The sequence below is a fragment of the Platalea leucorodia genome (assembly GCF_965183815.1).
Source record: "Platalea leucorodia genome assembly, chromosome: W".
Classification (NCBI taxonomy): Eukaryota; Metazoa; Chordata; class Aves; order Pelecaniformes; family Threskiornithidae; genus Platalea; species Platalea leucorodia.
In genome coordinates, this window is record NC_138859.1 from 26559705 (window position 1) to 26569636 (window position 9932).

General features: G+C 43.9%; 1 pseudogene across 1 annotated transcript in view; it reads right to left on the reverse strand.

Moving 5' to 3' along the window:
* Nucleotides 1–2519, reverse strand: part of LOC309601921 (HAUS augmin-like complex subunit 1) — a 303238-nt pseudogene extending 300719 nt beyond the window's left edge. The window contains exon 1 of the transcript in view: nucleotides 2393–2519. The product of the transcript in view is annotated as an HAUS augmin-like complex subunit 1 (transcript). The remainder of the gene's footprint in view (nucleotides 1–2392) is intronic.
* Nucleotides 2520–9932: the final 7413 nt, after the last annotated feature.

The window sequence follows — 9932 nt, forward strand, 5'->3', positions numbered from 1 at the left end:
TGCCTGTATGGTTCAAAGCATAGCCTTTGGATTTGAGGAAGCAACCGTTTTGCTACCATCAGCTAGAGAAGACCTTTGCTGATCCTTCAGAAAGGTCTCCTACCTGTAGTTGATGTTTTCCTAGTCTATGCAAGTAATTTGTGACTTAGAAAAGATAACTGAAACACACAAATGGAAACCTACAGGTCTCAAAAGTACCACCTTCATTAGACTTTCAACCTATCCAGGTTCCTGAAAGCAGAATCAGAAAGCACAATTAGCCATTCCTATATCTTTTATATCAGGCAATAGGCACCCCAGTCCCATCTGTGTGCTTTCTGCAAGAAAACATCTTTGTTTCCTCTGAATGCTCTGTGCTATTCCATAAATCCTGTGTCATGGGAAGCGTTGGCACTATCTAGCCCAAAAAGACCCTGCCCACTTCCATATATCTACTGGGAACAGCGGCCAGTGATCCGAGGAAGAGACAATTTGTTGAAGTTTAGCCACTTGAGAAGCACTGAAAGGAAAACATCAAAAGTAACTGCTTCTTCCCCTACCTTCCTCCCCCAGCCCAGCTGCCAAGTTTTGCAGGCAGCTGGGGGCCCATAAGCTGGTTTTCACTTGGAAAACTCTTTAATTCAGGAACAATCAATGAAAGTGGACTGCGAAAGGAAGACATAAACTACAGTCTCGCCCTGAGCTGGATATTGTCCATGAGCTGGCTCCAACTAGCCTGTGGCAATGATTCAAGCTCTGCACACACACACAACCCAATAAGTAAAAGAAAGCCCAGCTCCCGAGCTTAACCCTTGCATGGCCCGCATCTGAAGCACGCTTTACCTGCGCTTCTCATTTAACTGCGGCCAGGCATATTGCAAAAGGAAGCAACAGAAATGCTGTGCTGGAGGCTCAGCTCACCATCCTCCCCACCCCTTTGCTCAGCTTCCCTGATGCTTTTTTTCCCACAAAAAACAAAAACCTCTCCGTGGATCTCTGCACTGCACCTCCAGGCACGGTTGGCACCTAATTGTCCCCATGGCACCCTAACACTAACGAAGTGTCATGGTTTAACCCCAGCCAGCAACTAAGCACCATGCAGCCGCTCGCTCACTCCCCACCAGTGGGATGGGGGAGAGAATCAGAAGGGTAAAAGGGAGAAAACTCGTGGGTTGAGATAAGAACAGTTTAATAATTGAAGTAAAATGAAATAGAGCAGTTAAATAGGCAAAGCAAAAACCGTGCACACAAACAAAACAGAACAAGGAATTCATTCACTGCTTCCCATCGGCAGGCGGGTGTTCAGCCATCCCCAGGAAAGCAGGGCTCCATCACGCGTAACAGTTACTTGGGAAGACAAACGCCATCATACCCAACGTCCCCCCTTCCTTCTTCTTCCCCCAGCTTATATACTGAGCATGACGTCATATGGTATGGAATAGCCCTTGGGCCAATCTGGGTCAGCACTCCCCCTGGCTGTGCCCCCTCCCAGCTTCTTGTGCACCCGGCAGAGCAGGGGAAGCTGAAAAGTCCTTGACCAGTGTGAGCGCCACTTAGCACCTATTTAGAGACAGCTTAGCACTACTTAGCAAGAACCAAAACATCAGTGTATCATCATCGACATTGGTCTCATCCTAAACCCAAAACACAGCCCCATACCGGCTACCAAGATGAAAATTAACTCTATCCCAGCTGAAACCAGGACAGTATCCACCCCTTATTCCATACCATTTACATCATGCTCAGGTCCCACATTATCCAATACATCCTCTTTAACCACCACCCCTGTTGTCCCAAAAGTGTCCATTGAGCTCGTTTAGTCCATGACTTTGGGCTCCATCTGTGATAGTGGTCACTCGGGACAGGAGAGGTGGTGTGTTGCGTGGAGTTATTGGGCACCAAAGCCAGCTCAGGTCAGGTCACTGCTGCACTTGCACTGCTTCTTGTAAGGCTTCTCCTCCATTGGTTCAGGTGGTTCCTGCTATAGTAATTCCTATAACATGCAACTCAGATCATGGGTTACAACAATTTAAGGATATTTCCATCACAATCTCCACCCCTGGCCCCTTTGGGCCAGGTTTAACAATGCAATGAACTCCTCCCCTTACTCCTAGCCTGACTAGCAACAAGGGGTTCCTGCTATAGTAATTCCCATAACATGCAACTCAAATCCCGGGTCACAACAATTCAAAGGTATTTCCATTACAGTCTCCACCCCTGGCCCCTTTGGGCCAGGTTATACGGTTTAACACCGCAATGGAGTCCTCCCCTTGCCCCTGCTCCGGCGTGGGGTCCCTCCGACGGCACAGTCCTCCATGAACTTCTCTAACGTGAGTCCTTCCCACGGGCTGCAGTTCTTCACGAACTGCTCCAGCGTGGGTCCCCCACAGGGTCACAAGTCCTGCCAGCAAACCTGCTCCAGCGTGGGCTCTTCTCTCCACGGGTCCACAGGTCCTTCCAGGAGCCTGCTCCAGCACAGGCTTCCCATGGGGTCACAGCCTCCTTCGGGCATCCACCTGCTCCAGCATGGGGTCCTCCATGGGCTGCAGGTGGATCTCTGCTCCACTCTTAACTTCCATGGGCTGCTCTGACATGGGATTATCCACATCCACAGACACTTTGGGGTGTCGTGCTCCCGCATGGACTCATCCACAGATCACAGTCCCTTCGACTCGAGTTCACGCTGGAGTTCCAGCCTGTCCAGTACAGCAGCACAGAAAAACAGCAGCGGTGCCCTGGCCATCTGCCAGCCCAGGCCCATAGCCATTGCTGTTATCAAAACATTCCCAGGCACAGCACAGTAAGATGATAAGCAGTACAGCAAGCAGCAAAAGCAAAAAGCAGCCACTAACGAGCACTAGATTCTAACATACAGTAAGGCAAGCAAGCCCCATGGCAAGCACAGAAGCCTGCCGATTAACAGCTAAACAGCAATTAACAGCTATAAACTCGATCTAGTGCATTCCAATTAAATCTGTTGTTATCTCGAACCCTTTGAGCCCCACGTTGGGCGCAAAAAAGGACTGTCGTGGTTTAACCCCAGCCAGCAACTAAGCACCACGCAGCCGCTCGCTCACTCCCCACCAGTGGGATGGGGGAAGAATCAGAAGGGTAAAAGGGAGAAAACTCGTGGGTTGAGATAAGAACAGTTTAATAATTGAAGTAAAAAGTAAATTAGAACAGTTAAATAGGCAAAGCAAAAACCGTGCACGCAAACAAAACAGAACAAGGAATTCATTCACTACTTCCCATGGGCAGGCAGGTGTTCAGCCATCCCCAGGAAAGCAGGGCTCCATCACGCGTAACAGTTACTTGGGAAGACAAACGCCATCATACCCAATGTCCCCCTCCTTCCTTCTTCTTCCCCCAGCTTATATACTGAGCATGACGTCATATGGTATGGAATAGCCCTTGGGCCAGTCTGGGTCAGCACTCCCCCTGGCTGTGCCCCCTCCCAGCTTCTTGTGCACCCGGCAGAGCAGGGGAAGCTGAAAAGTCCTTGACCAGTGTGAGCGCCACTTAGCACCTATTTAGAGACAGCTTAGCACTACTTAGCAAGAACCAAAGCATCAGTGTATCATCATCGACATTGTTCTCATCCTAAACCCAAAACACAGCCCCATACCGGCTACCAAGACGAAAATTAACTCTATCCCAGCTGAAACCAGGACAGGAAGAAATTAGTACACATGTACCTGTCCATGGGACCACTCATGGGCTTTCTGGGGAGCTTTGCCCCACAGAGCAAACACCATACACCCATGTTACAAGCCAACCAGCAGTGAGCATTCTCCTGCAAGGAGAAGCAGAAGCCTGTAGGTGGGAAGTATTTTTTACAGCAAGTTCATGGTTCACCTGGCAGTTGGATATTTGCCAGCAAGCCACATTTCCCCAAGACCCATTGCTACTCCTCTAGTCCTCTATGCCTATTTCCAGGGAGCATCCTGTGCATTGGTGGTGGTGATAGGCCTGGTGATGCTCACAGGGTGGTGAGTAGAAATGGGGAGGGAGAGGAGGAAAGGGCAGAAAAAGCAGCAGGAGAGGAAAGAAGGGAAAAAAAGATCAAGAGAAAGCAGAACTGCCCTGTACACATAAATGAAACAGAAGGATACATGCATTGGAAAAAAAGAAGAGGTGGCAAATACTTCGAGGAGAAAACTGGAGGAAAGGAAACATTAAAAAAAAGAAAGACAAACACAACTGGGTGGGTTTATTTATAGTTTAATACCAAAAATGTGCAAACAAAGCAACGTAAAAGCTACCATGTTATTTGAGTACATAATGGCAGCAGCTGCTGGAAGGAGTCAGGTCCTCACCTGCAGCGAGTGCGCGCAGCCCCGCTGGAGCAATATGGCCTGCACCCCCCCAGGAGCCAATTCAGTTACAAAACTGGTACATGATATACAAAGGATTATAAACTTGAGCAGGTGAGGTATTTTCCAAATCCAGGCTGACATTTCTGCCTAGTTGAGCATCAGTCAAAAAAGCACAAAAAAAAAAAAAAAATCCTGACCTGAAAAAGCATTCTGGTAGAGGAAAGAGTTTGGTTGCACAGCTTGGATGGATAGACCTTGTGTGTAACAAGTAGCTCCCTGCCTTTGTTCATGCTGGGCACAGCAATAAGGTGGTTTTGACTTTGGTGAAATGAGGGAAAATTGGGGGAGGGTGGGGCAGGAAGGAGGTCCAGAGCTTTACATGTCCAGAAAAATGTTGTTAATTATCATTTCTGGAGTGGAAAAAAGTGATCTGGGTTGGATACATAAGGATCTGCTTGGATGTCTTCATTTTTTTGTAAATGAATTTAGACTTTTGGGGATAAAAGTTTTTTTCAGCACTAATAACACACACATGCATTACTGGATTTCACTTATTTTTTTAAACAAGCTCCTCTTTTCTTACACCATCTGTCTCTTCTTGTATCCTTCAGAAATAGCTTAGCTGGAAAAATAGATGCAGCTTTTAATGTGAAATCAGAATTCTTTACATGAGATTTCATAGACTTTTATAGCCAAATTTTTCCATTTGGACTCTGAAACTGCCATCTCTTGACATCACCGTTAAAAACAAGCAAAGTCTGCGTAGTTTTTAGATATTCTAGTGCAATGTATCTGTCTTCTCTTCAGCAACTTTTGATTTTTCAGTGCAAATCTGATGGCATTTATTGAAATGAATGCCTGAGAGTGCAGTGCAGAGCTACAGTTTCAGACTCGGCAAACTCAGGCAGACTTGGTTGAACTGATGACATCTCTTTGATGTTTTGAAAATAATTTTTTTCTGGACCAGGAGAGCTACAGGACTGAGACACTGCCAATTTAATAAGGATTTAGGAAGTCATGTGGGGCTTTCACTGTCACATAATCAGGACAACATGAGCTGCATCAGGCAATGTTAAATGGGAAGTGAAAGGCAGCCTATCCTTAGACTCCCTTCCCCACAATAAACTTGTTCTGAACTGTGGAACAGAGAACTGCCCTTATTTCTTACACCAACCCAACTTTGAAGAATGCAAAGATAAGTAGTATATGGCAAGTTAGCAGCACAATTCCAAATTTAAATTTGCACCCAATACAGGCACAATTTAGGACTGTGTTAACTGTTGGTGACTGACACTACCCCTGTCTCTCGGGATTGATTTAATGGATATTGAGCAGAGCTCTTACAAGATAGTTTGCTATGCTAAGCCATTACAGCTTTGTTGTAGGCAACATCTCTCTAGCTTCAGTGGGCCTTTCTTGGCACAAGGAGGCATACAAGCACTGCCAAAATATAGAACACCTCTGCCCTTTCTTAAAGTAAAAGCCAACATATTTGGAGGACAGCCACTCATTTAACTAGACTCCCCAATTGCATCATTAATTGCAATTTATGGAATTAATTTATTGCTGGGAGATAGGGACAATAAGCTTTCACAGTTGGTTTGTAGTACAGTATCTCTCCACAATCTGTAGGACAAATTCCAAATTTGACTAAAGCATGTTTATCTATCTCTAATTGTTATTGTGAAACTAATAATTATCCATGACAAGTTAATAAAACATACTAATAGTATGTCAAGCCAGTTCACCAGATTTTGTGGATTAGCAGTCTGGTGGCCAACAAAGACAGCCCTTCTCAGGAGCATCTTGAGATGTCAAAGCTTTCGCTAATTTGATAACGAAGCCTTCAGGGTGCCTGGCTGCATTTTGAGCTGTCTGGAAAGAGTCAACTGGTCCCACGGGTTGTATAGCTATGTTAATAGCTGAGCTGAGACTGAGTCTATTTTTCTGTATTGCCTTTGACCACTGCACTTGTATATTGTTATTTTTATCTAACAATCATGTGGCCAAGGGCAGTGTGGGCTCTGACTCACAGTATCATATCTTAAATTCCCCTGGGATGCACTAATCCTGCCTAACTTTAGACATCAACAGTATAGATGCCTACATCTCAGCTAGTTCTCCAGACTCCCAAAAAAGGTGTTGGAAAGAAACAGCACTTCTGGGACATGATTCATCTTTTCTGCAGTAGGCATCTAAAGCAGGTCAGTTGAGTTCTGCCTTACAAGTGTCTACATGTACTAGCTATAAAAGGAGTTGGGAGCTACAGAGCTACCTATGCCTTCGGTACAGGGGTATGTTGTAATAGTAGATGATGACCTTTGTCTCACCCGAGATGGGGTAACTCACCAAGGTGTACACACGGAGACTGTGCTGTATGTGAAGAGACATTTTAAGTCTCAGCAAAAGGGCACTCATGCAGACATTTATGTCAGCACAGCTCACGTGTAGTGAGCTCTCGGGCCATTACAACTTGAAGGTGAGTTTGGTTCTTCTGGCCAGTGCAGGGTGAAGACTAAAACATGCATCACTTTCTACTCCAAAGAGCCATCAGAGAGCAGCAGCTGTCTTTCAAGACCAGTGTAGACTAGACCAGCAAAGTGAGCATTCACTAGAGATGAAGGTGTGAAACTGGCTAAACAACACCCTCCTGTTCCTCTTGATTTAATCTGACAATCATCATACACATTTAACACTTCTAAAAATCACAGCTCAGACTGCTATATTTCGAGTGTTCTAAATCAGGATGGCATTTCCTCATAGATTAATTCTTTCTGAATTTTTTTAAGAAGTTTAGATAAATTCGAAGATGAGATTTTATTGCTGCCTTTTTGAACGACCTTAGAAAAATAAGCTTGGGTGACCATGCTTAAGATGATAGTTCACACCTACAAGGACTAAACACTGACTCTTAAGCATTGTCTTGCTACATCTGTTTGCAGTGGAGCACTTTTAGGAAATAGGTGAAAAATAACCGTCATGGTTTAATAGTTGGAGATGCTTAAAAGGCTTTTCCAATGAGAGATCTTCAATTACTAAAGTATGAGAGGTTTTCAATTACCAAAGTATCCACTCAGCAGGAAGTATTTCACCTCTGAGAGGTGTAAGAGCATGCCAGTTCATGCCAACTCTTACATACGCCTTCATGGTGCGGAGCCAAGATACCACGTCACTGGTGCTTCTTGAGAGAACAGTGAGAAGTCTACTCCCAAAAAGGTACTCATAATCTGGATCAAAACCCTGTAGTTTGAGTATCCCTGCCTTATATTATTTGCAAATCAAACCTGTTTAAGGTTTTTAGGTACTTATTATAGATGAATTTTCCACAACTGAATCTGTGCTACTCCAGCTCAGTGGGTTTTTACCTCTTTTTCAGTCCTCCCTGATACACCACACTATTACCAGCTGACATTTCACAAAAGCCATTCTTCACACTCTGGATTCAGCACTCCCTCTGTGATCAGCTAGTGTTCAGAGATGTTCATCTGTGGTTCGACAATGTTGTACAACATCCAAAATCTTCCCTGATCTTTTGTTGCACCTTATACCGATTTAACCTTTCTCTTAGAAAGGCTAGGGAGGGGGGGTATTCTTATGCAACCTGGAGTGCTTTTTTACTCTCCTAATAGGATTCCAGCTAAATTGCATTTCCATACAAAGAAAGAGAGAAATGTGTATTTTCTTGACTGAAGGGTAAAATCTTTAGCAAAGCCTTGAAATTTCAAGTGGGGGGACACATTCCCTTTTTTGAGAAGAGACTGTAACAGAAGAGACCTAAGTAGTGTTTGCAAGACCATCATACCCACTCCTACCATTTGTGATCAAAAGACAATCATTTCTGAGAGGTGCATGAAAAGGCCAACAGGACTCTGAGCCCCAGCTGAGGAAATGTCCAAGGGTATATCATAACCAGCTTAAGGATTTGATCTGTGTGCTCATACCCAGAGTGATACTGGAGGACCTTTTGTCAATCAGTCAAGCATCCTCATGAAATATTGCTAAATACAGAAATCTACTGAATGGACTGGCAAATTGTCAAGCATTTTGTGCGCAACAACACTAGTTGAAAGTTCCAGGAAAGGCTGCCAGTTACCTGCGAGCAGACTTCAATAGTGATTATCAGATTTCCTTCTTTTACTTAATTCTGCTTTGGTTTAAGCATGCAAGCTTCTGTTTTTTTCCTTCACTGCTACAAAATAAGTTGTTAGAAACTCCACTGGCATATCATGTCACGTTGCATCAACATCACCATGTAATCATGGGATTACACAGTCTGAGAGAAAAACCTGGTGAGACCAGTGAGGAAATTTGGAAGTGCTTTTCTGTGCATAACTCAGCCATACTAATTGCAGAGGGAAAGGTATCGTGGTCTTTAAGCAGGCAGGTTTCAGCTGCTTTCAAGTCATGGCTTTTCAGTCAAGGGCTCCAAAAAGGTTAGGCAAACTTTGCTTAGTGAATTCTTATCATCAGAGGAATTTTTGGAACAAAATGTTTTGTCATCAACAAATTTTAGTTTGATAGAAACAAAATTGTTCAGAGAAGCACATACAGTTTAAGTTTTTTTCTTGAAAGGAGTTTCCAATCAATGGGACAGCTATAGAAAAGGGCTCCTCCCAAGCACCTAAAAACATGGGCTTTGAAATGTTGTGAAGTCTCACATTTTATCCTATGCGTGAGGTAACCAGATGTTTTGAGGGTAGATCTCTCCTATTTCCCATGAACTTTTCCAAAGATCTCAATTTGGAATGTAATGGTATTTTTTTTAATATCAGTTTCTTAGTCTAGGAAAAAAATGCTTCCCATGCAACTCTAGTTATATCATCCCAATAGATGTGATTCCCCCATGCCAAAGAAAGACATTTTAGTCATGGGAGGTTTACACAGTTCAGAGGCAGTGACAAAAATAGAAGCTGCAACTAAAATGCCCTCTGTGCTCTGTCTGTCTGCTGTGTAATCTAAAAAGCCAAAGGGGATGAGAGATCCCATTTCAGTAGCAGGTTCCAGTCCAGAGCATCTGGAAAAATCTGGGGCAAAACAATTAATTTCTTCTTTTTCAGTAAAACATTCAAAACAGAACTTGATCTTTGGCTGGCACAAATCAGTTCAGCCACATTAACCTTACCAGACCTATACTAATCTATACTGATTGAGGGCCATAAGAATATTCCCAATATTTCATGATGAATTATAATCCTCAGGCTTTAGGAAAAGAGTTTTGCTTAACCCCATATTATGCATGCATTCTCCATTTAGCAAACATTCAACAAAGTTTAGAAAAAAAAAAAAAAGGTAGAGCAAATCCCATGTGTGAGCTACAGCTTCCCAGCTTGCTGGGAAATTCAGCATGGCTCTTCCAAGCTGTCATTCAAGCAAGGTTGCATGTGTGTTTTCTCTGGTCCAATTCCCAGCTGACTTTTGCAAATTGTCTATCAACTCAGCCTCTCCAAAGGTGCCTGTTCATCACTGATGAATTCTTCTTCTTACATTTGAATTTCACATGGCTCCCACGAGTAATTTCTAGGCCATGAGGTAGCATGTTTCCAGCTAGGCTGGCTTTGTGCTGAGCTGACAAGCAGAAGTTCCCTTTTCCTCACACAGACATTTCCATGATAACACACAAATGAAAATCATGTGATT